Raw genomic sequence first — 25546 nt, 5'->3', positions numbered from 1 at the left:
GACCAATCACAAGCACTGAAATTGAAATTGTGATTAAAAATCTTCCAACAAACAAAAGTCCAGGACCAGATGGCTTCACAGGTGAATTCTATCAAACATTTAGAGAAGAGCTAACACCTATCCTTCTCAAACTCTTCCAAAATATAGCAGAGGGAGGAACACACCCAAACTCATTCTATGAGGCCACCATCACCCTGATACCAAAACCAGACAAAGATGTCACAAGAAAAGAAAACTACAGGCCAATAACACTGATGAACATAGATGCAAAAATCCTCAACAAAATACTAGCAAACAGAATCCAACAACACATTAAAAGGATCATACACCATGATCAAGTGGGGTTTATCCCAGGAATGCAAGGATTCATCAATATATGCAAATCAGTCAGTGCGATATACCATATTAACAAATTGAAGGAGTAAAACCATATGATAATCTCAATAGATGCAGAAAAACTTTTGACAAATTCAACACCCATTTATTATAAAAACTCTCTGGAAAGTAGGCATAGAGGGAACTTACCTCAACATAATAAAGGCCATATATGACAAACCCACAGCCAACATCGTTCTCAATGGTGAAAGACTGAAAGCATTTCCTCTAAGATCAGGAACAAGACAGGGTTGCCCATTCTCACCACTGTTATTCAACATGGTTTTGGAAGTTTTAGCCACAGTGATCAGAGAAGAAAAAGAAATAAAAGGAATCCAAATCGGAAAAGAAGAAGTAAAACTGTCAGTGTTTGCAGGTGACATGACAATATACATAGATAATCCTAAAGATGCTACCAGAAAACTACTAGAGCTAATCAATGAATTCGGTAAAGTAGCAGGATACAAAATTAATGCATGGAAATCTCTTGAATCCCTATACACTAATGATGAAAAATCTGAAAGAGAAATTAAGGAAACAATCCCATTTACCATTGCAACAAAAAGAATAAAATTCCTAGGAATAAACCTACCTAAGGAGACAAAAGACCTGTATGCAGAAAACTATAAGACACTGATGAAAGAAATTAAAGGTGATAGAAACAGATGGAGAGATATATTATGTTCTTGGATTGGAAGAATCAACATTGTGAAAATGACTATACTACCCAAAGCAATCTACAGATTCAATGAAATCCCTATCAAACTGCCAATGGCATTTTTCACAGAACTAGAGCAAAAAATTTCACAATCTGTATGGAAACACAAAAGACCCCGAATAGCCAAAGCAATCTTGAGAACGAAAAATGGAGCTGGAGGAATCAGGCTCCTGGACTTCAGACTATACTACAAAGCTACAGTAATCAAGACAGTGTGGTACTGGCACAAAAACAGACATATAGATCAATGGAACAGTATAGAAAGCGCAGAGATAAACCCATGCACATATGGTCACCTTATATTCGGTAAAGGAGGCAAGAAATTACAATGGAGAAAAGACAACCTCTTCAATAAGTGGTGCTGGGAAAACTAGACAGCTACATGTAAAAGAGTGAAATTAGAACACTTCCTAACACAATACACAAAAATAAAATGGATTAAAGACCTAAATGTAAGGCAAGACACTATAAAACTCTTCCCGGAAAACATAGGCAGAACACTCTATGACATAAATCACAGCAAGATACCTTTTTGACCTACCTCCTAGTGAAATGGAAATAAAATCAAAAATAAACAAATGGGACCTAATGAAACTTAAAAGCTTTTGCACAGCAAAGGAAACCGTAAAAAAGACAAAAAGACAACCCTCAGAATGGGAGAAAATATTTGCAAATGAAGCAACTGACAAAGGATTAATCTCCAAAATATACAAGCAGCTTATGCAGCTCAATATCAAAAAAGCAAACAACCCAATCCATAATGGGCAGAAGACCTAAATAGACATTTCTCCAAAGAAGATACACAGATTGCCAACAAACACATGAAAAGACGCTCAACATCACTAATCATTAGAGAAATGCAGATGAAAACTAAATTGAGGTATCACCTCACACTGGTCAGAATGGCCATCAACAAAAAAATCTACGAACAATAAATGCTGGAGAGGGTGTGGAGAAAAGGAAACCCTCTTGCACTGTTGGTGGGAATGTAAATTGATACAGCCACTATGGAGAACAGTATGGAGTTTCCTTAAAAAACTAAAAATATAGTTACCATCTGATCCTGCAATCCCACTCCTGGGCATATACCCTGAGAAATCCATAATTCAAAAAGAGTCATTTACCACAGTGTTCATTGCAGCACTATTTACAATAGCCAGGACATGGAAGCAACCTAAATGTCCATCAACAGAAGAATGGATAAAGAAGATGTGGCACATATATACAACGGAATATTACTCAGCCACAAAAAGAAACGAAATTGAGTTACTTGTAGTGAGTTTGATGGACCTAGAGTCTGTCATACAGAGTGAAGTGAGTCAGAAGGAGAAAAACGAATACTGTATGCTAACACATATATATGGAATCAAAAAAAAAAAAAAAAAAGTCCTGATGAACCTAAGGCCAGGACAGGAATAAAGACACAGATGTAGAGAATGGACTTGAGGACACGGGGAGGGGGAAGTGTAAGCTGGGACGAAGTGAGAGAGTAGCATTTACATATATACACTACCAAATGTAACACAGATAGCTAGTGGGAAGCAGCTGCATAGCACAGGGAGATCAGCTCGGTGCTTTGCAACCACCTAGAGGGGTGGGATAAGGAGGGTGGGAGGGAGACACAAGAGAGAGGGTATATGAGGATATACGTATGCATATAGCTGATTCACTTTGTTATACAGCAGAAACTAACACAACACTGTAAAGCAGTTATACTCCAATAAAGATGTTAAAAAAAAAAGTCTAACCAGTTGCTGGCATTTGTCTTTAGCTATTATAAATAATACTGCTATATTATTTAGGCACATGTCTTTTTCTATATTTAGATGGTCAATTATGCAACATCGAAAAGGGTTGAGTTTGTGGAAATACTTATGTTTTAAGTTTCAAGCAAAGAAATGAAATGGCTTAGGGACAAACCATTAGTTAGAAGACTGTCATAAGTAAGTGGATTACGATGAAAGCCAGGTGATGGAATTCCAGGGAGATATTGGGAATGAATATATTTTAACATAGTTGAGAATAGTGGGGAAATATTCATATACAAGGGAACATTAAAGCTGAACATTGAAAGATAAATATATTTATTTTACAAGGCAGAGAGGAGAAGAAAGAACACTTTAAGAATAAAAAGGCATGCAGTTGTAAACGAGTTTGACACATTAAGAAAATGGGTTATTTAATGGAATATATGGTACATGGAGGGGAGAAAAAGGCAGATGATGAATTAGGATAAAGGTAGCTGGGATCAGATAGGTTAAGGCTTTGATTTCCTGCTGTGTCATTTGAACTTTATCGCATAAATTATGGGGAGTCATGGAAGGTCTTTGAGTAGGGGTCATTGATGTATACCCGTCCTATCCTTTAAGATGGAAACATAGTTTTTATTCAGTCCCCGTGGGGGAATGAATCAAAGCCAGCCTCACCCAAGCACCCTTGTCTCAGATGCCCCTCCAGAACCACTTGACTGTTGCATTTGTCTTACTCACCGCTTTCTGTCCTCAAATCCATGGTTTTCTGAACTCTCTCTGGAATGTGTTGTAGCCCTTTGATTCTTCAAACACATTTGGATACCCTTTCCTCACTCAGTGACTTCAGTTTCCTGCTTAGCTATAAGTTGCTAGATTTTAGTGTCATCTGCAGGTTGAAATAACAAATACTTCCTCTCCAAGCCTCATCGTCATAGACTCCTCCCCATTTTGTTCATTCCTGTAGCAATCCCAGCCAGAAAACAGCTGCCAAGAAGGGCCCTACATGGCAGGGTTGAATCATTGTGACAGACCATGTGACCCTCAGAGCCTAAAATATTTACTGTCTTGCCGCTTACAGAAAACATTTGCTGATGTCTGCCCTAGATCAAAGCAAATGAATGGTTATCAGGCAGTTAATGAAAAGCAACTAATCTGTAGGCACATTCTTGAAATGTTTTAAAATTTCAAGTAAAGAAAAAAAATGCCACAAATATTTATGCAAAATAAAAGGTCATCCAAAAAGGAATAAATTCCAGGTTGTCTTAACACTTTATGTCTTATAACAGTAGAGAAACATCTATATAACTATGGAAGAAAAGTTTGTGGCCTAGCCAGTTTATGACACTTATGTGAAAGCTGTAGAAAGACATTATCAAATAGGCAAGGACATGGAATATATTTTTTCCATTTATCTTTCTTGAAAAATTACTTGGAGACCTATTCCTGATATCTCTGAGACGAATCAAAATAAAGAAGTTATTAAAAGAGAAGTCACAGAATGAATGAACAAACTAGTAGCTTAAATGAAAATAATTTAAACATAAAATTATATTAAATCACAGCTAGACATATGGTGGAAAGGAAAACTCTAATGTAAATATCTTAAATGATTCTTGTAAAGGGTAAATACACAGTAAAAATAATAACATAATGATAGTAAGATAACAATAGTAGTCTAAGACAAAAATTCTGTATACTACCTAAAAATAGGATTTGATAAGTAAGAGAATATCATATTATGCTGATTTCTTCATCATTTACAGAGTACATATGCCTGTGTATATGTACATAATATGTATTTTATTCTTTTTTTTTATTAAGGTATAGTTAATTTACAATGTTGTGTTACTTTCAAGTGTACAGCAAAGTGATCCAGTTATACATGAATATATATCTATTCTCTTTCAGATTCTTTTCCATTATAGGTTATTACAAGATATTGAGTATAGTTTGCTCTGCTATACAGTAGGTCCTTATTGTTTACCTATTTTATATATAGTAGTGTATATATGTTAATCCCAAACTCCTAATTTATCTCCCCCACCCACCCGCCGCTATCCCCTTTGGTTTCTATGTCTGTGAGTTTATTTCTGTTTTGTAAATAAGTTCATTTGTATCTTTTTTTCTTTTTTAGATTCCACAAACAAGTGATATCATATGATATTTGTCTTTCTCTGTCTGATTTACTTCACTTAATATGATAATCTCTGATTCCATCCATGTTGCTACAGATGGCATTATCTCATTCTTTTTTATGGCTGAGTAATATTCCATTGTGTGTGTGTGTGTGTGTGTATATATATATATATATATATATATATATATATATATATATACACACACCACATCTTTATCCATTCATCTGTCAATGGACATTTAGGTTGCTTCCATGTCTTGGCTGTTGTAAATAGAGCTGCAATGAACATTGGGTTGCATGTATCTTTTCGAATTAAAGTTTTCTCTGAGTATATGCCCAGGAGTGGGATTGCAGGATCAGATGGTAACTCTATCTTTAGTTTCTTAAGGAACCTCCATACTGTTCCCCATAGTGGCTGCACCAATTTACCTTCCCACCAACAGTGTAGGAGGGTCCCCTTTTCTCCACACTCTCTCCAGCATTTATTATTTGTAGACTTTTTAATGATGGCCATTCTGACTGATATAATACCTCATTATAGTTTTGATTTGTATTTCTCTAACAATTAGTGATGTTGAGCATCTTTTCATTTGCCTGTTGGCCATCTGTATGTATTCTTTGGAGAAATGTCTATTTAGGTCTTCTACCCATCTTTTTATCAGTTGTTTTGTTTTGTTTTGTTTTGTTTTGTTTTGTTTTGATATTGAGCTGTATGAACTGTTTATGTATTTTGGAGATTAATTCCTTGTCAGTAGCATTGTTTAAAAATATTTTCTCCCAGTCCATAGGTTGTCTTTTTGTTTTGTTTCCTTTGCTGTGCAAAAGCTTTTGTTTCCTTTGCTGTGCAAAAGCTTTTAAGTTTCATTAGGCCTCATTTGTTTATTTTTGTTTTTATTTCCATTACTCAGGAGATGGATTCAAAAAAATATTGCTGAGATTTAGGTCAAAAAGTGTTCTGCCTATGTTTTTGGTCTTATAGTGTCCGGCCTTACATTTAGGTCTTTAATCCATTTTGAGTTTATTTTCATATCTGGTGTTAGAGAATATTCTAATTTCATTCTTTTACATGTAGCTGTCCAGTTTTCCCAGCACCACTATTGAAGAGACTGTCTTTTCTCCATTGTATATTATTGCCTCCTTTGTCATAGATTGACATAAGTGCATGGATTTGTTTCTTGGCTTTCTATCCTGTTCCATTGATCTGTATGTCTGTTTTTGTGCCAGTACCATACTGTTTTGATTACTGTAGCTTTGTATTATAGTCTAAAGTCAAGGAGCGTGATTCCTCCAGCTTCGTTCTTCTTTCTCAAGATTGCTTTGGCTATTCAGGGTCTTCTGTATTTTCCATATAAATTTTAGAATTTTTTGTTCTAGTTCTGTGAAAAATGTCATTGGTAATTTGATAGGGATTGCATTGAATCTGTAGATTGCCTTGAATAGTATGGTAATTTTGATGATATTGAGTCTTCCAATCCAAGAATGAAGTATATCTTTCCATCTGTTTGTGTCATCTTCAATTTCTTTCATCAGCGTCTTATAGTTTTTGGAGTACAGGTCTTTTGCCTCCTTAGGTAGGTTTATTCCTAGATATTTTATTCTTTTTGATGCAGTGCAAAATATATTTTACTCTTAATGCTGAAAATTAGAGCAATAGCAGTAAAACATATTTTTATGAAACTTAAAAATAACCATTGGTATAGCTTAAAATTGAATGTTCATCTTCCAAGTAATAGGAGGAAAAAAGAAAATAAAACAAAGTATATGGCAAAAAAACTTGTGAGAAAGGTTACTGTTTTTTGTTGCTGTCTGACTGCGGCATTATAAGGGAAACTTTGAGAAACCAGGGGGTATGCTTTCAAGGAAAAGCAACCTGGGTCAATATTTTATGGAGAAATGGCAAAATGTGGTTGTTAGTAGCCATTGAATATTGTTTTTATTCATTCATTAACAAGTATTTATTGAATATCTTACTATGTGCCAGGCACTATTCTAGGAACAAGGGATAAAGTGCTAAACAAGACAAGTAATATTCCTGCTCTTATTTAACATACATCCTAGTTGGGAAGAGGGAAAGGAAAGTAAAAAAAAAAAAAAAAAAAACTAAGTAAATGAATGAACAAGATCATTTGAAAGATTATTAACTTTTACAAAGGCAATCGAGAGTGATCGTGAACACTTTGTGTAGAGTGTGTTGTATAGAGTTTCAGTGACCTCCCTGAAGAGACACTTGAACTAAGACTTGAATGATCTGAAGGATCCAACAATGCAAATATCTAGGGGCAGAGTGTTTCAGGTAGAGAGAATACCAACCAGTGCCAAGGCTGTGCTTGTTGTATTTGAGGAACAGAGAGAAGGTGTGTGTGCTATAGTGTAGTGAACCTGGGGGAGAGGGGTTCCAGATGAGGTTGGAGAGAAAGACAGGAAAAGATTCTGTAGTGCCTCATTGACCTTTGTAAACATTTGGATTTAAAGTTTAATGGAAAGTCCTTGAGGTCATTAACCATGGCAGTGATATGATCCAATCATTCATGGCAGGGAAAGGTCACTCATGCTATTGTGTAGAGAGAAGACGCAGGGGGCAAAATGAATGTGTAGAGGTCAGTTAGGAGGTTACTGCAGTTGTATAAGAGACAGTGGAAGCTTCAGTCCCGATTGTAGCAGATTGAAGCTTCAGATCAAAAAAAAAAAAAAAAAGCAAACAGATTTTGGGTATATTTTTGAGGTAGAGGAGAAGAGATTTGCTTATAGACTGGATGTGGTGTGGGGAGGCAAGTAAAGGGATATCTCTAGGATTTAGTCTTGAGGAATTGGGTAGAGAGGCATGTTTTGTGGAGGGAATCAAGAATGTTGTATAAGCCATGTTAATTTAAATTCAAGAAGTACATTCTAGACCAAAATGGACTTGGTAAACAGGCAATTGAACATAAGTGTCTGGGACTCAGTGGCAAGGTATTGCTAGATGCTTAGGCTTGAGTTCTAGCTGGATTACTTAATGGCTGCGTGACCTTCAGTAAGACTTACCTGTCTACACTTTGGCCTCCAAATCTGAAGAAAATGTGTACAATAGTGGTACTTACTTCATATGGATGTAAAATGCTGAAAATATATACTATAAATAACAGTATTTATTATGGTAGCTGCCACATGGTAAGTTTATGTGGTCTGCTGCTCATGCTATGAGTTAGAATACTTTTGTCTGCAAGTTACAAAACCTCAACTGCTTAAAAAATAAAATAATTGATATAATAAGAAACCATTAGGTAAGACGTTTCTAAAATTGGTCAATTCAGTGGCTCAAGAAGTCCAGGACTCATTTTTTCATTTTGTTTTGTTTGTTTTTAGCTGTTCTCTTCTCAATTTATCAGTATATCCTCCTGATTATGGCAACTAAGGGATAACATCTAGTGGAAGAAGTAGGACTGTTTGTTCTCATTCATCTCTCTTTTCTTTCATGAACTTTTTCTTTTGAAAATTTTCAAGCATATAGGAAAATTGAAAGAACAGTCCTTCTGGCCAAACCTTTTGAAATTAAGTTGCAGATATCATTACACTTCATTCTAAATTCTTCAGCATGCATCTCCTAAGAATAAGGATAATATCCTGTGTAAGAATAGTATAATCGTCAGATTTAAGGTTTACAAAAACTCCATAATATTATTTCAAATCGAAAGCATATTCAAATTCTCCATCGGCTCCCAAATATCCTTTATATCTGTTTCCGCAACCCCCCCAATCTAGGACCAATGATTATGTGCCCATTGCATTTGTTTATGAGTCTTTAGTCTTTCTTAATCTAGGACAGTCCCCATACCTTTTAATTTTTTGTGACACTGATGTTTTGAAAAGTTCAGGTCTTGTAATAAGTACCACATTCTAGATTTTTGTGATTGTTTCCTAATGGTGTCATTCAAATTTTTCTCAATTAACTGTACACACAGACATCAGGTCTAGAGCCTTGAGTAGATTTAGGTTATTTTAGGCAAGACAACTTCATGGGTGATGGCATGTACAACACATTGCAGCATATCAGGCACAATGTCAGGATGTCCTACTATTGGTGATATTAAGTGTGATTACCTGGTTAAAGTGGTGACCGTCATATCTCTCCATAACAAAGGTATATATTCCCTGCAGAGTTCAGCAGTTAATCTGGGGTAGGGGGTGGTACTTCGCCATCTTGTCCTTTCTCAGCTAATGACTTCAGGATCCATTGAATTGCTTATTGCACGGCAGGTTATAAAATAGCAATATTCTATCATTCCTTTCACATTTATCAGTTTGTATTTTTTCTGTAGAGAAAAGCACCCCTTCTTTTACTTAAATGTTACATGTTACTATGGAGTCATACATTTATTTTTAATGTTATAATCAATTACAGTGATTACTATCTCTGATGCTTAAATTGTCCCAAATTTTGCCAGTTGGAACCCCTTCAAGTTGGCTCCTCTGTGCTTTTGACATTATCCCTTTAGTCTTCGAATGTTCCTTTGCTTTCTGGCACAACAAGTTATCTAATATTAACCTTGCACTTTTCTGTCCCAGACATAGATTAGCCATTTCTATAAGCTGTTGTTACCTTAGGTGGGGACTGGCATTTAGAAACCAAGATACATTGTCAGGGTATTTATTGATGGTGGTTTATTATTCCTTCTGTCTTCTTGTAGTGGAAAGAGCTATGAGAAACATATATATATATATATTCACACATATACATATATAATCTATATAATCATGTTTATATTGATATCTGCAATTCAAATTTAACATTACACTGTCTTATTTTACTTTATGTTTGCCGTTTTTTCCCTTAAAGTGCGTATCTTTATTTCTAATAACAGATTATATATCTATATCTATATAATATAACAGATTATATATAATATATAAACATAATAGATTATATATAATTATTATATATATTACAATACAAATAAAACAACAAAATTAGAACACTGACATCACTATGATAAAAAAACCTACTGAGTAAATTTTAAGATTTCTTTGTAGTTCTTTTTGTTTTTAGAGCATATGCCACTAAGGATACATGTCAGAGAAGTATATTCAAAGTTACATGATATAATGATTGTGGTTATGCTATCATTTTGTTATAGAGTAGCCAGTTGTGTTCAGTTGTTTCATCTGCCTTTTTTAGGAGCAAAGAAACCATTCCTAGAAGCTCTGGGGGCCCCTTCCTGAGTCTCATTGGCAATGAAATGGGATTTTCAAGATTGTCTTTGACTAATAAGTATTTATTTCTTAGTGACATGGAGGAAAGATGGAAATGAGGACAAAATCTGGGCTTTTTACAAGGAAGAGAGGGAAAGGCTATTTGACTGGCACCATCACTGTCTGTTACACTTATTATTATAACAATTGTTACACATTTCTAGGCCACTTCACTAAATACATGCACGTTTGCCACTCTCTACCTTTAACATTAATGTTTAAAAAATGCAAATCCCCGGTGTTGGCATGGCTGTGGTGATGATGATATTTTCATGTGTTACCGATGAACGTGTAAATGGGAACTATCATTGCGAAAATCAGTTTGACAAGATGTAAAGAACCATACTTACATGGTTTGGTTTAAAAATTTAACTCCTTTGAACTTGTCATGTGGAAATAACCCAAATAATTCAAACAACTTAAATGTCTGTGTAGTGAAATGGTTAATTAACTCATAATGCAGTTGCTTAATGGAGGTGTGGCTTCATCATAAATGATAATTATGAAAACCATGTGGTAACTGTGTAGTAGGAAAAGTGTTTATAAAGCTGAATGGGGCAAAAACCCAGAATGCAAGAGTATGCCTATGCAGTAATTGTAATTTAAAAATTGTGTCTTTATATGAGCAAAGGCTAGAAAAGAACCTGGTAAAAGGAAGTCAGTTTGATAGGGATGAATGGATGGTGGACTGTAGATAAATCCTTAATTTTATTTAGAATTTTGTTAGTGTTTTTCAACTGAAACAAAAACAAAGGCAACTGAGGGGAAAAATCCCTCCCATGTTCTGAAGTCAACCAGAGATTTAGCTGAGCTCTTAAGCAGATTTAAATCTTCTTTTAAAGAAAATTTTGATTGTATCTGCAAGCACTTTCATACCCTGCCTTGCCCCTTCAACTGGAAAAGTATGCCAGATTCCACAATTACCCTAACAGAATGTCAATTGTGCCAGTGGAATGTCTCATATCAAAAGCCGATGGAATTTGCTTCGTTCAGCCACACAGAGGAACTGCACCTTCAGTGCTGCCAGAAAGCTCAGTCTGGAATTGATTGCTTGAGTTCTCTCCCAGAGCACAGTTGAAGTGATTGCTTTTTGAGAAATTCTCAAAGGGATTTGCTGACCAGGTGCCTACTGGGCTGCCTGTGTCCCTGGCTAAAGCAGAACCTGAAGAAGGAAGATCCTGGGCTCATCAAGTGGAAGGGTCTTTGGGGAGGAGATCCATTCTGAGAAATGCAGTGCCAAGAGTTGAAATTGTGAGCTTGGAAAATATGATAAAGAGAAGGAGCTGGAAGGAACCATGTGGACATCCAAACTAAAAGGCCAGGTAATGGAAACATAAAACCCAGCTGAAAATGAGATTCTCAAAGCATGTATGTGAGGACATTTCTTTTATATAGTCTCTGGCCAGAACAGGGTTAGCCTCTCCAAAGTTCTAACTGTCTGGGCCAGTAAAGAAGCCCATTCCTCACTTTTTCTGGGCTCTGTTCTTACGTGAATGCTTGCAAATTACATTGCCTTTGCTGATTTTTAGAATTGCCTTCACTGAGTAGCAATTTAGTATTTTCCCCTTTGCTTTAATAAAGAATCTCTACAAGCAATAGCTGTGGGAAGACTGTTGTTTTATCTTCTGTAAAGCCACTTTGAAGGCATCATCTGTTGTTTTACTCAACATCTAAGTGATGATTTCTTCTTACAGCTATGTGATAAATGCTTTTGAGAATTCTTTTTAGAATGCAGTGCCAGGAAAACATTTCTGTCTTCTCAGGAACTGGTTAGTTTCCTTTTATCCTATGGCAAGAGCTTTGAAACTGTAGTTTTACTTCTCTTTTTGCCTTGAGTGCCAGGAAGCTCACAGCTAAATGAAATACTTGAACATAATGTAAAACTTCTCTTGCAATTGTTGTCAGGCATAATTATCTTCCTTCCTTGAAAATATTCTGGTTTTGACTCATAGATACAGAGAACAAGCCGGAGGTTGTCAGAGGGGAGGCGGGTGGGGAGTTGGGTGAAACAGGTGAAAGGGACTAAGAGGTACGAACTTCCAGTTATAAATAGATAAGTCATGAGGATGTAATATAAAGCATAAGGAATATAGTCAATAACAGTGCAATAACTTCATATGGTAACAGATGGTTACTAGACTTAGTGTGCTGATCAATTCGTGGGGTATATAAATGTCGAATCACTACGTTGTGCACCTGAAACTAATACAATATTGAATGTCAACTATACTTCAATAAATTTTTTAAAAAATATGCTGTTCTTGTCATCCTTTTATTGAAATATATTTATTTTTGACTAACCAATTTACTTTAGTGTTCTTCTTTGCATCACTTAAAAATTTAGAAGGGGAAAGAGATTATCTGCAAATAAATGTCCAATGGGAAAGTGAAAGCAGCAGTTTGTAATAGAAAGAATGGGGGTTTGGATAGCACACAGGCCTGAGTTCAAATTCTTGCTTCTCTGCTTGTGAGCCTTATGAGCTTGGGCTTATTGCTGACCTTGATTAACACTCAATGTCTTCATTTACAAAGTGGATATAATAGGCCAGATAAAAATATACAATAAATTTACTGTGTGGATTCTAGCCTGGAAAAGAAAGGACTGAAGGGAGATACAAAGGTTGTCAGAAAATATAGGAAGAGCTATCATATACATTCTAAAGGGCTAGCAGAAATAGGGCTAGTAGATGAACTAGAAAGTAGATTTTGATTCCCCCAAAAAAGAAGCAATTTCTCACTCTTAGATCCTTCGGATGATGGAATGGGGTTCTTGCTACCTCAGGTGGTGAGCAGACTCTAGTTGAACAGATTTGAGGTTCCTGAGGCAAAGTTCCAACCCTGGATGGAACATTGTCCTAAGTGCCATAGAAAGTTCTGCCCAGCTCTTAGTGATCTTATTATACCACCCTTACCCTCCGTAAGCTTGTTCTTAGCAACCAAACTGATCATATCACACCACAGTCTGACCAGGCATCCCCCCAAACCTTAGAAAGTAAGTTCATGGCTATTTTTCATTTTTTAGTGTTGCCTTTATCTGATATCCTGCAGGCACTGTGGAACCCACGAAGACCCTAACCAAATACAGTCAGCTCTCCATGTCGGAGGGTTCCACATCGTGGATTCAACCAACTGTGGATAGAAAATATTCAGAAAAAAAATTGCAGCAAGTTCTAAAAAGCAAAACTTGAATTTGCTGCAAGCCAGCAACTATTTACGTAGCATTTACATTGTATTAGGTATTATAAGTAATCTAGAGATTAGTTAAAGCAGGCAGGAGTTTGTGCGTAGGTTCTATGCAAATACTATGCCATTTTATATAAGGGACTTGAGCATCCTCAGATTTTGGTATCTATGGGGGTCCTGCAACCAATCCCCTGCAGAAACCGAGGGATGATACACAGTCGACACTTGAACAACAGGGGTTCCACTTATATGCGTATTTTTTTCACTGAATATATATCACAGTACCACACCATCTGCGGTTGGTTGAATCTGTGGATGTGGAACCGCAGATATTGAGGGCCGACTGTAAAGTTATTTATGGATTTTTGCGTGGAGAGTCTGTGTCCCTAACCCCTGCACGGTTCAAGGGTCAACTGTATAAGGAACCCAGAGTTAGAGGTAAGAGTTTCTCACTAAACTAACTTAGTAGGTCTATAAATAAATTGCTTTCTGATTAAAAGCATACCCAATTCACACTTCTAGTATTCCTCCCAAACATTCTGTTTCAAAATTTGAGGGTAAATTTTGACCCCTCCTTTACTGAGGTCTACCATGTCAAATCAGTAACCAAAGACCTATCTAGTCCTCTTTGAAATGTTTTTACAGCCACCTCTTCTTTGCTAGCTTAGTTCAGTGGAAAAAGGGAGATGTTGGGACAACACACTTCTTGATTCAAACCTCAGTTCTAATCCTTTCTGGCTAGATGACTGGGCAAGCTATTTAACCTCCATGAGCCTCTGCTGATTCATCTGTAAAATGGGCTTGCTAATAGGGTTGTTGTAAGGAATAAATAAAATAATGTATACAATTCACATAGCATCGGGCTAGATGCATAATAGTTACTCAATAAATCTTGGTTCTCTTTCTTCTCCCTTACCTTCTCTAAGGGTTTCTCTGATGACATTAGTTAGAATGCTAATATCTGTCATCTGGCAATCAATTACAGATTGTCCTGAAGTATTCCATAGAAGCATTTTATTATTTTTAGCTTCTGATAACTCTTCTCTCCAACTAAACTTTAAGCCCATTCATTTACTTAATACCCACTTATTTAAAAGTGACTAAGTACCAATCACTGACTGACACTTTCAATGGATATGGGAATTCTATTCTTAAGGGGTGTACTTCCTGGTACCTGGCACATATGCTTATACATATCGAATGAATGACTGAATAAATACTTCAAGCATCACAATTTAATCCGGTGACTCAAGGTAAAATGGATGGAAAGAGAGAAAGACTGGAAAGAAATGAGATCAATTAGGTGATTATCACAATAGGCCATGTGAGATAAAACCAGTATTTGGGTAGGGAAATGACAATAGAAAGGAAAATCCTGGGAGACAATTTAGGTAGGGCATAAAGATTTTGGATAGAAGAGTGATTCTGGAGGTAAACTCATCAGGAATGATTTAGTGACTGGCTATCAAGGAGTTAGAAGGGAAACAAAATCAATGTTTTGAGTGTTAGTGTCCTTATGGTCTGTAGGTACCATTAATTGGCATCAGGGATTACAAAGTGGAGTATGTCTAAAGGGAAAGATGAGTTAAGCCCCAAATGTGTTTGGTTTGAGGTGTTGGTGGGATTTTCAAGGAGAATTAGTGAGAAATTTGGGAGAATATCCCAAGAGATAGGAATGTAGGCAGAATTTTTCCTAGAAAGACAATGTGGAGAAGAGAATTTTAGGTAGAGGTAGCCAATGTGCAAAAGCCTGGAGGTTAAAAGGGTCAGCACCCTTAAGCCTTTTACAAGTAGTGTGATAAGAGGAATGGGGGGTGAAGGGGAGAAAAACAGGAGCCACAACTGGATCTGTAAGGCAGGGTCAGGTCATAAAGGACCATGTATGAAAGATATAGGATTCTAGACTATGTCTTATAGGTGATGGGAAGCCATTCAACATGTACGTGGCCAGATTATTAGATCAGGAAATACAGGATGGAAGAAACCTACAAGTTGTCCTTAAAGTAGATGACACAGGCCCCAAGACTGGAGTCAAAATGGTCCTTTTCCAATGAGCCTAATCCTTGACACTCTACCACCAAGACAAGTTCTTCCCTCTTATTAAGCTCAGTTAAGCTTTCTGCTCTGGATACAAGGTAGCTTTTCTTCTTCTTCCTCTCCTCTTCTTCCTTCATCTGCTAACAGAGGAAGAGAAAGAAGATGAACTTCCTTGCTTTCCAACTTCAGCAAATTCCTACTGTGGATTCTGAAGGAGGGGAATCATTTTCAAAGTCATTTAGGGGAGAATCTATGGATTGTGTTGCCAGCAGAGTCAAGCCACCCCCTACATTGTTTTTGAGCATCTCTGGGGGATGTAGTGGAGGGTTTCTGCAGGAAGAGGCAGTCATTGATTTCTCTTCAGACAAGAGTTCTCTGGCACAAATTCTGGAGTTCCCATTTCCTAGGGCCACCCCCTCTTTGGTTGTGGTCACACCTGATCTAATGATTCTGTAATGAGAAGCAGCATGACATTACCATCTTATATCTCTGACCTGCATGTGAATGTGTTACCAACAGAAAGGAAACTCGGGGAAATCAAAACAGGAAGGATTCTATTATCAGGCCAACGTGCCCACTATTGCTGTGCTACGAACGCCTTATTGGCATTCCTATTCACGTCCAACCCCAGCGTAATTAATCACTGGTGCATTTGCTATCCCAGGCTACACAGATATGTCTTGAAGCCTTTTCAAGTTTCTTCCAAGCTTCTTGCCTTGGCATTTTCCCAAGCTGCTTCTTGAAGAACAGCAAGCTGGTATTTGGAGCATATGGCCATGGTCTGTTTGTGTGTTCATTAAATCAAGATACCAATGAAAAGAAAGCAGAAAGCTTTCTGTCCTTTAAATGAAATTGTCAACCCAGATATCTGCTGCCTTTCCCAGACCCTGGCCTGAAATGCCTGGCAAGCGGGGCTGTGTTATAATGACAAATTAATTCATAGCGGACTTTGATCGTGGCCTGAAAACTTTTTTGACATCAATTTTTAGGAGTTGCATTTAGAAAATCAGAATTCACTTTAGCGTCTCCAGTTCTTAACAACAGCAGGGACATCTTGCCATATCTGGAGTGTCAACCTCGGAGATGAGGATGGGAGGGGAAACTTCAGGGCTGTCACAGCTGTGTGCAAAAGGAAGGCAAGGGTGGGAGCTCTTCAGCTGCATGGTCAAAACCCACCGGAAGGGGGCTGTCTTGCCGACTCGAGGCCTGTGCACAAACAGTGCTGTAGCTGCCTCTCTCTCCCTCATTTTCCCTTGCTCTCTCCCCCTGCCATGTAACGTGTCAAAAGCAAATGAAAATTGAGAGGATTCGGCTGAAAATAGAATTGAATTCTATTAGTCAGCCTAATAGTGAGGTTGCATTTGGAAATACAGTGCTGTATAGCTAATAATGTTTACCACTTGACTACTCATGCCCCAGGCTCAAAATGCATAATGATGCAAATTAAAACCCAGCAAATGGAGGAGCTGGAATCTCAAAGATAACCATACCTAACGTGGGGCATGACAGAACATCTGCTCTTTAATTAATCTTACGTAAAGACGGAAGCACTGCATTAAGATGCACAGTGTTTATGACAACTGTTTTTTTGTGGTTAACATGCTCCTGGACTCCCTCATGTAATTGTTGCTGCTTTGTAACTCACACAAAGCCCAGCTGAGCAACCCCCATCAGCCAGAAAGGAAAATATGGGCAGGAAGGGGACTGAGAAGAAAATATGATGATTTCAGAATATAAATCAGGCCAGGCACCAGTCACAACTTTCATTCATTACTTATGGGGTTGGCCTGTGTGGTAGAAACTTAACCAGAATATTTCCTTTTTTAATATGAGAAATCAATTTTGTGTGTGTGTGTGTCTAGACACACACACACACACACACACACACACACGCATATGTACATATTAATGTGTGTCATATTTGATAAAGAGCTTTTACATATAGTACAATGGTTAAAATTATAGGCTTCAGGGCCAGACTGTCTGTTTGAATTGTTTCACTATTTCCTAATCTGTACTATTGGGTTAAGTCCCTTAATATCTCTGTGCCTCAGTTTCCTCATCTGTGTAAAAAGCCTAATATCAATTCCATTTTTAGAAGGTTTTGAGGATTATATTATTATCACTGTAATCACTATTTATAGTGCATTAACCATGTGCCAGGCAGAAGTGTATTACTTCATTTACATGAAATAGCTCATTTCATCTTCCCAATAACCCTATCTCATAGTTAATAAGCTAGTATGTGTAAGACTCTTAAAACAGTGATACATGATAAGGTATGCAATAAATATTAGTTGTGATAATTACCATGACTTTTTATGTCATCTATAATATTTGTTATTATTTAGTCCTCACCACTACCCTGTGAGAATGGGTCTGTTGCTTTCCTCACTTTATAGATGTCAATTGAAGCTCAGAAAGATTCATTCAGGTACCCAAAGCTAAACATTTGGAGAGTGACAGAACAAGGATTCTAGCCCCAAATCATCGGACTTAAAATTCTGTGCTTTAATACCCTTCTTATTCTAAAACTGGGGTGATGGGAGATTGTCAGAATTGAAGGGGTTAAAAAAGAGGTGAGCAGTTTGAAATGCATTGTAATAATGTGTTTGTTCAAATCCGTGTTACCAAATCAAGCATGCTCAGCTCTCTGAAGGAAAATGGAGGTTATCTCAGATGTCAAAACACTTCCCCGTGAATATTACTATTTTGGACACTGGCCATTTTATAAATTTCAATATTCATTTTTGCTCCACCACTCTTTGGTATTCCTGTGGTATTTATTCACCAAGCGCAAGGGTAATATTATGGAAATGAGGAGGCATCAAGATCTTAATTTTGCTCTGACATGGAATCTATTCCTATTTCATATACAGGTTGGCTGTTATTTTCTAGCAGATGCTTTAAGGTTGATCCATATAAAATTCACACACTGTTGAGAATTAGGCGGGGGGGGGGGGGGGGGGTGATGGTGGGTAAGGGGAAAAACAAGAGAAAAGGACGAAGGGGGAAGTGAGATGCTTATTTTTTTTGACACTGAAATGGAATCTTTAAGTGTAAGTATTTCAGAGCCCTGGCAACGAAGTCTCCTGATTGCTGGGTGAGCTTCATTTAGTGGTGTTATTTCCCCATGGATATTAAGAGTCTTCCTGGAATAAGCACAAGAAGCTAATCACAAACAAAGACAGCAATGCTTATTCCCGACCACCTTGTTCCCTCCACTGGAGGGGGCTCTCTCAAGCCCTTCTCTTAGGATGCGAAAACAGACCAGACGGGTGTGCTATCTCCATCTTTTGGCCTTTAGCAGAGTCTTTGGAACAAAGCAGGGCAGCAGGGCTTCTTGAAGACTTGCTTGGAGGTAGAGAGAGAGAGAGGCTGGATGGAATCTTGAATAAAAATTATAGGTTCTGCTTTAAGCTGAATAAAAATAAGCTATCTGAAGAACATATAGAAGCGGCATGCATGCTGCCTCTGGATAGAATTCATTTTTATTTGTCTATCTACGGATAAAGGAGGAAGATAGATAAATTGAAAGGAAAGTGCCATTTCTGTAATGCTCACCCTGGCGAAGGGTGTGAAACAATATAAAAATAGCGGCTCTTCCAAGATGATGGCTTCACTTGAAGTTCACCCACCTCTCTCCCCATTCCTCGCCACCACCACAAAAAAAAATATTCAGACCTAGCCTAGTCACTGTGGGGAAAAGGCAGCGATCTTTTGTACGTTGTTATAATTAACCAGGCCCGTTTCATCATCAGATTATAGAATGGGATGCAGTGTTAAAAAAAGAACTAAAGGAAGAAACCAGGAGAAATGACCATTTTAATTGCATGTTTATTCTCTCCTCGCTTTCCCAAATTGGTTTCGTTTCCTCTGAGTGGGGTAAGTGCCAGGGTATTCATAGGAGCAGGGGGCCAGGGTGGATTCCACCATTTACCAGCATTTGAATTACCTCCGGACGGATTGGCGGCCTCTAAATTTATACCCTTGAAGGCACAGCAACAAGCCTTCATCTCCTATGGAAGAGACTTGAAAGCATGCCAGAACAGGACCTCCGTCCTGCCTTCTTAGAGTCCTGGCACGTAGAATCACACAAGAAAACAAAAGGCATTTGTGAGGAGCCGTCCAGGAAGAAAGATTAACAATATAAACCGAGGGGGGGAAAGAGAAAGAAAAGAAAAAGCCCTTTAAGATGGTTTTGTGCTTATTTTAATAGAACTTGCACAGTCCCTGAATATCCTCTAATCAAAACCAAATGCTTGTTGCTGTACAGCGCTCTTCCTTTGTTCGCTGGTAATGCCCACTCTGCTCCGATGGGGCTGGGGCCAGGGCTGCTGGCTTATCTCTCCCCCAGGAATAAACATCATCCTCAAGGTTAGGGCATGCGGCCCGACTTGTAACACCCCAGGAAAAACACCCGTTGGCAGCTGGACCTTGTGGTCCCGTCACCCCCAATGCCTGATGAAAAACTTGAAGATGTTTTTTTTATGCCTTGTGATCCTGAAATATGTAAGGAACAGGAATAGCAAAAGGAACTCCTTTTTTTCCCCTCCATCTCTGTCTCTCGTTCACTCTGTCAGTCCATCTGTTCACCTCGATGGGGGGGCTTTTCTCCTCCTTTCTTCCCTCTTCCCCCCTCATCCTTCCTCCGTCCACCTCTGCTCCTCTGTCAGTCTCTGACTTACTTGCGAAAAGAAAAAAATCGGTCAGCTTTCAACTTGATTGGTTCATGTTGCCTGACCTTGACTTTATGTGGGCTGGAAGGATTTCAGTCTTGGTTTTATCAGAATTAGCTTTTATCTGCACAGAAGTACCAGAGGAAGTCACTCATCTCCTCGTCTTTCACCTTAGGCTGGCTGCTTTCTCCTCTAATTTCTATAACAACATGAAGAAAAGAAACAGGATGATTGTGATGGTTATGGAGATAGGACTTTTACTACAGGGCAGAGGGGATGAAGCCGTAATCAAGTCCTGGGCTCGGGATCAAGGTCTTTGGGTGACGCTGGGTGAGGTTATTAAGGGAATCAGACAGCCTGTTTTGTTTTACCGCCAGACACTTCTTTTCAAAGGCTTGTGGGGTGTCCTGCAGGAGGGGAATGGGAAGGAAGAAGAGGACCCTGGAAACCCAGATACACAGGATCTGCACCTTTTCATGTCGCCCCGGCTCCGTGCAGCACAAATTGACTTTGTAATATTGGCTCTGAAAATGAATACCCAGGACATCACTCTGTGTTACTTTCCTGTGAAATTACTTTTCTGAATGAAAATATTGAATTCCTTTGAAAGCAAGTAGTATGATATCTCTGGAAATGAAAATCCTGTGGAAATCACAAAGGAAAGAAGACTGAAGGATATGAAAGCTTTATATCTCTAAATGTTAGTCAGTCCTGCATTTTTTTTTTTCCTTGACAACAATCATAACTGCTCTTTCTGATGTTGATACACTGGGTGTTGGAATCTCCTAGATGCTTCTATTACAGATTTAGGTTTTATCTACAATAAACAGCTAATATCATTATCTTAATTTACTACAGCATTTGTATGCACTAGGTGCTTTTTGTAGTCTACTTGCCTAGTGAGTCTGACCTGCGGAATTTTCCTTGTCTCAAGGGGAACATATTGACTTACCGCCAGGCTTCTGGCTGTCACAGACAGAGCTTCTGCTGAACTGACAGATGAACAGGGCAGATCCCTCGGAGGAGGTAGAGGCGTGGACGACAGACCTTCTCACAGTGCATCAGCTACCTGGTTGCTCACCATTATTCCTCAAATCATCTTGAGAGGGGCGGCCTCCACCCTTCTTGTTATATTGACAAGCTCACCATCTGTAGAGGGAATTTCCCACAAATAAAAGCACTCCCTCTAGAAACACATTCCCCTTTCCATCTTCTCACTCATATCAGTTGTTTTAGGCTCGATTAGTTGAAGCACCTTTGGTTTTTAGGTACGTTATGTTTGGTGACATGTATTCTTTTGTTTTTGTTTTTGTTTTTAAAGAGCAAGGTGTCCATTGTCAACTGAATAAATTATAAAACGCCTCTCTTAAGTTCTCCCCAGATCAGTAGTCAAAAAAGTCAGGAAAGAGAGGAACAAACATTAAGGGGAGGATCTGGAAGCCCAATCAAGATAAAGTGATTCCAAAGGAGTGTTACCTTTCTGTAAAGGAGATGCAGCCCTCTGCCCAGATGGAACTGCAGGCCTGCCTGATGCTGAGCTGGGCAGAGACGCAGATGAGATCGTTGAGATGCTGTCAGCCATGTTTGCAGTATGAGGGGAGCCAAGAGGTACTAGGTGACTGAGCCAATATCTTGATTTCCAAAAGCTTTAGAAAACTTGAAGATGCTTCTGATTTTTAAATAGATTAAGTGAAAAATTTTGAGCCATTACAAAAGGTATAGCGATCCCTGGGACTTAGCAATAATCCCTAAGAATAAATTATGCCCTCACATCTTCATTTCATTTTGTGGATCAAATCTTGCCCATTTATAAAATCCTGTAGTCACAAGAGTAGGATATTTGAACTGGGTGCTTTATAAAACCTTAAAGTGAAGATGAAAACGGAGCTTGATGGTTTTCAATTTGGCGGATATGTAATTGGTAGAGTGTTGCAGTGGCTGTCAGAAGGGAGATCCCTGGAGAAACGGTGAAACTTCAGGTCATTGATGTGGCCCAGGCCAACATCTTTTTATTGAGATAGGTGAAGACTTATTTGTTGAAGTGGCAGATGATATGGAGCCGGAAGGAATCATAAAGAACATGTCTTATATCAAAATTAGATATCAAAAAACTCAACAAACTAGAGGGATGATATTTAACATAGATAATGGGAAGTTTCATACTTCAATATAAGTGTGGCTTCATGTGAAAATTAAACCTTTGCAAAAAAGACAGATGATTTGGGTAAATACAGTCAATGTGAAAGGCTCCTGATTCTTCCAGCCCCACCCAAAAGATTCCTGCAAGATGTTGTTCAGCCAAGTCAATCTCTTCAAAGAGGTGGTCAAGTGTTCCTTTGGATCTCCCATACCTTCTAAGTTACGCTAAAAGAACTCATAATTATACCCTATATTTATATATACTACTATATGATTTTATATATGCACACGTTCCAACATATAATGGGTGCTCAAAATATATTCATGGATTGAGGTTCTGAATCATTTAAATTCTGTTGCTCCCTTGAATAGTCCATGCTGCCTTCATCATATGCACTTCTGCCCTGGGACATTCCTTGTTTGTATCTCCTTTTGCAAAAACCTTTCAGTGTCTTAGTAAAATACTAGTGAGAATTAATATCCTAAGTCAAACTTCTGATATTAATTTTTTTATACCAATATTCTTTAAGTCATTTGGCAAGGTGAGGCTCATGATCGATTAATGTTTCTCAAACGTACAAATATAATTCCAATGTCCCAAGTATTGGAGATCAAAAACTCAGGTGTACAGACACCCCTTGACATGACCAGTGGCTAAATTCCTTACAAAGGATGCCGGCCAAAACTGATATGCCCAAAGCAATTTTCCAATAGAGTAATGGCGCAGAAGAGATTTAGGATATTTCAGCCACTCTAGGGGGATATCATTATTTCTATTTAATCCATAGTTACTTAAGCTGGACTCATTTAATAAGTATACAGGGTGAGAGGTGGTGTAAACAGAGAAAGAGTTGGAGGTGATAAATCAGCTTCCTTGTACTGCCACAGGGTTGATGGCGATGGGTCATATCATGTCTTAGGATTTTTCTTTCTATGCTTAAATAAATTAAAAATTGCGAAAAGTGAAGCATGTGCCATGTTGCTCTGTGTAGCTGTGGAATCAAAAGCAGTTAATGTGAGAAAGAAAACCACAGTGCAGAAAAGCACAAACACAGCACAAATGCATCTCACTTGTCAGGCAATGGAGAAATGAACAGTGTAAAGGATGGATACTAGAACGTTGTCATTCACCAGAAATTACAGTCTCAGGTACTGCGGTGCCCACCTACCATGGTATTTGCCACATGTTACATTGCATCACTGTATTATTTCACTAAAAGGCCTAAATAAAATTATGTATATATCAAATATGTAAAACACAAATGTATCTAGACCAAGAAGTGCCTGTGTAAGCTTTTATAAAAATAGTCGTAGATCCAAGAAATGTTTATTTTCATTTGTCCAGGTTTGAGTTGTAATGTGAGCAGAGTATATGAGCATCATAGATTTTCAGTCTCAAATTAGAACATTCTTTTCTGGTGTCATCAGAAACCAGCAGTGTGCATGGAATCCTAGTATTGACACCCAAGCTATTTCTCTTCAAGTTACTCTTAACTAAGTAGCAGCCAAGACATTCTTTGCCAGATCATGTGTCTTGAGTTAGTTTGGAAAACATGTACATTGAACATTTCCTTCCTCCCTCCCATCTTTGATAACTTCCTTCTTTCTTCCCCACTGTGATAGGTGCTGTGAACCTGGTGAGAAAGAAGAGACATGTAGAGCAATTATCACAACACAGTACGGTCTGTGCCATCATCTTAAAGGTATGTATGGAATTTCAAGGGCACACCGATTTGGGGAGTGGGGTTTGTTCACCGAGGGTTTCCTGAAACAGCTAGCCATTAGGTGGAGTCTTGAGGCTAGTTTGTTATTTTCAAGATTCAAATGAAACATCAAGCTCTGGAAGGATTTTTCCAAATTTTCTAGTCTTTCTTTAAGATACGAGCAAAGAGCTAAAATTTACTTTTGTGGCTAAGTTGGCTCATTCTCTCTGGCTCATTCTCTCTTGCGCTCTGTCAACTCTGCTTTTCATTAGAAATAAATTTGAAACATCCAAAAGCGTGTTAATCTGGTTGCTAAGCTCAATTATTGAAAAAGAACAAATCAAGATCTTCTCGTAAGGAATATTGAGCAAATAAATGGAAACAAAACTTCTTAATGGTGTGGTAGTGGTGGGTGGAGGGAATTCCATTTTTTTTTTTTTTTTTTTGTCCTGCAGAGAAGTAAGCAGGGGTGGAAGATGCCATAGTTGAGTGTTTGGAAGGCCTTGCCTACAGCTGTGCAGCTAAGTCACCGTTGACAGTGTGAAGGAGTTGTAAGGAGGTAGATTGCACTCAGCTGGGGGAGGAATAGCAGATGAGTCATTAATATCATCTGTGTATTACAATAGGACAGCTCAAGATCTGGATTTGAAGCACTAAATGTGTAACCCTCACCTTACTTTGGTACAGTAATGGAAAAGCCGGATAGAGCTGAGTAGAGAAATGTGGTAGGAAAATAATGGGACATTAGTCCAATTCTTGATTCATCAGTTATTAATAACATGACCTTTCACTGCCTATTAAACCTTTAGGACTCATACTCCTCGACATTGCAATGTTGGAGGGTGAGGGAAGGGTTTATAATAAATTATCTCTAATAGCGAATCTAATTTAAAATTTTTCACCAAATCACCAAAGGAGAGTTCAGTTTAATTCCTGTATGTTCATTGCATGTACTGTTCTCCTATGAAATCTTCATATATAGATGTAAACATACATATCTGGAAATGATGTAGAAGGCATATTATACCCCAGAGCTAATAAGGGTTCACTAATTCTCTGTCTTGCCTCTATGTACCTCAAACATATAATTTCAAACCTTTTGTCCAAACCCATTTCCAATTACTCACCTTCAAGCATTTCCCATCTCAGGCAATTCTCACAATTGTCTGAAAATATCAGGCATATTTTCACCTCTGTCTCTTGACTTGTTTTCTTAGAAAGTTCTGTAGCTCAGTGATGCCCATATTCAAATCCAGCCCATCCTTCAAGGTCCATCACATCGGAACTATTTCCACGGGCCAAACCTGACTACCTCCTCTCTGAAGCTGAGAGGGGTCTCAGCTCTCCTGCAGACCACCCAGCTCTCTTAACAGCACTTGCCTGTTTGCTGCCTGGCATTAGATTCATCTGTCTAAATATCTGTTTCCTTATTAAAGAGGGACTGGATCTTATTTACGTGTACGTTCCCAGAGCTTATCAGAGTGCTTGGAACATGACGGACAACCAGCGTGCTGGTGGAATAGAATCAGGGAAAGATTGTCTTTTTAAGTAGACACTCGTTCGGAGTGAAAGTGTGAGCCCTCTCACCAGCACGAGAC

At 38.1% G+C, this 25546-nt stretch overlaps 1 long non-coding RNA gene across 3 annotated transcripts in view; it reads left to right on the top strand.

Annotated features, from left to right (window-relative positions):
- Window positions 1-25546, top strand: part of LOC137770643 (uncharacterized) — a 417676-nt gene that overhangs the window by 264482 nt on the left and 127648 nt on the right. For all 3 annotated transcript variants that reach the window (XR_011075204.1, XR_011075203.1, XR_011075202.1), the window contains exon 2: window positions 23869-23948. This is a non-coding gene — a long non-coding RNA (uncharacterized lncRNA). The remainder of the gene's footprint in view (window positions 1-23868; window positions 23949-25546) is intronic.

The sequence above is a fragment of the Eschrichtius robustus genome, chromosome 10 (genome assembly GCF_028021215.1).
Source record: "Eschrichtius robustus isolate mEscRob2 chromosome 10, mEscRob2.pri, whole genome shotgun sequence".
NCBI classification, from domain to species: domain Eukaryota; kingdom Metazoa; phylum Chordata; class Mammalia; order Artiodactyla; family Eschrichtiidae; genus Eschrichtius; species Eschrichtius robustus.
The sequence above is the reverse complement of the archived record's forward strand: the minus strand, read 5'-3'. Positions and strand labels throughout refer to the sequence as shown.